The 1,767-nt window shown below is 48.7% G+C and overlaps 1 pseudogene; it reads left to right on the top strand.

Moving 5' to 3' along the window:
• Nucleotides 1-779: 779 nt before the first annotated feature.
• LOC105493217 (splicing factor U2AF 35 kDa subunit pseudogene) lies at nt 780-1,548 on the top strand (annotated as a pseudogene).
• The last annotated feature ends 219 nt before the right edge of the window (nt 1,549-1,767 follow it).

Below are 1,767 nucleotides of genomic sequence, written 5' to 3'. Positions count from 1 at the left end.
GAAGAAGTCTACTTTTGGGAATATATATATGTGTGTGTGTGTGTGTGTGTATAATTATTTAAATGCATACATATATGTATATGTAAAAAGATGTCCATTGTGGTAGTATATATAATAGCAAAAGACCACCTGATGCTCTTCAGTAGGGGATTAACCCGAGGTTAAGCAGCAGCTGTGGTGGGACCAGGATTTGAATCCAGGCAAGCTAACTTCACATTTACAAATGCAACGCTTTACTGCTGTCAACTGAACTAGGGCCATTGTCTTAGAAGCTTAAAATGCTCTATTAAACGCTGTTCTGGGTTTTGGCCAGAAGGAAGAGTAGTTAGAAATATGTCATAAACATTACTAAAGTCATGAAACCAGTCAGAAACAGAGACACGATTAGAATTCCCATGTTCTTGAGTCTCAATCTATAAAGCACCCTGCTATTTCTCATCTCAGTTTTGAGTTGACACATTTAACTTAGTTGCATGTCTGTAAAAAAAAAAGTTCTAATGAATCTTTCAAGGTGTTCTGCTAGCTGCTCTGTTTTGAAGTATATCTGATGCATGATTTATATATTAGATTAATTAAAAACACGTCCATTACTTCGGGGCCTTGGGTGGATTTTTAAAGGAAGCATATGACATATTCGACCCAGCAGTGAAGATTCTCCACAGGTCTCCCGCGGGCGTGGGCGGGTGGGACACGGCGGAGTGTCCGGCCTCCATCTTTGGCACCGAGAAAGACAAAGTCAGCTGTTCATTTTACTTCAAAGTTGGAGCATGTCGTCATGGAGACAGGTGCTCTCGGTTGCACAGTAAACCGACGTTTAGCCAGACCATTGCCCTCTTGAACATTTCCCGTAACCCTCAAAACTCTTCCCAGTCGGCCGACGGTTTGCGCTGTGCTGTGAGCGGTGTGGAGATGCAGGAACACTGTGATGAATGTTTTGAGGAGATTTGTACAGAAATGGAGGAGAAGTATGGGGAAGCTGAGGAGACGAACATCTGTGACAAGCTGGGAGGGAGACCACGTGGTGGGGAACGTGCACGGCAAGTTTGGCCGTGAGGCAGATGCGGAAAACGCTGTGACTGACTTGAACAACCGTTGGTTTGACGGACAGCCGAGCCACGCCGAGCCCTCCCCCCAGACGGACTTCAGAGCAGCCTGCCGCCGTCAGGATGAGACCGGAGAATGCTCCCGGGGCGGCTCCTGCGGCTTCGTGCATTTGAAGCCCATTTCCAGAGAGCTGCGGCGGGAGCTGTACGGGCGGCGTCGCAAGAAGCGTAGATCAAGATGCCGATCCCGGCAGCGTCGTTCTGGGTCTAGAGACCGTGGTCGTGGCGGTGGCGGTGGCCCAGGCCGCGGCGGCGGGAGCGTGACAGGAGGCAGTCGAGAGGTCGTGAAGGATCTGGGCGATTCTGAGCCATCCCATTTTTACTTTATGTCTGCTAGAAAGTGCTGTAGTTGATTGACCATAGCAGTTCATAAGGGAATTTTTTAAACAACCACCACCACCACCACCACCACAACCACCACCACCACCACCACAACCACCACCACCACCACCACAACCACCACCACCACCACCACAACAACCACAACAACACAAAGATCGGTTTCTGAATAAAATTTGTAGTGATAACAGCAAAACAACAACAACAACAAAAGATTCTCCATAAGTAGTGGAGGGTGCCTCACTAATCCCGGCACTTTGGGCGGCTGAGGTGGGCAGATCACGAGGTCAGGAGATCGAGACCATCCTGGCTAACACGGTGAAAC

This window comes from Macaca nemestrina, chromosome 7 (assembly GCF_043159975.1).
Source record: "Macaca nemestrina isolate mMacNem1 chromosome 7, mMacNem.hap1, whole genome shotgun sequence".
Taxonomy (NCBI): domain Eukaryota; kingdom Metazoa; phylum Chordata; class Mammalia; order Primates; family Cercopithecidae; genus Macaca; species Macaca nemestrina.
Note: the sequence above shows the minus strand (reverse complement) of the source record. Positions and strands in the feature narration are given on the sequence as shown.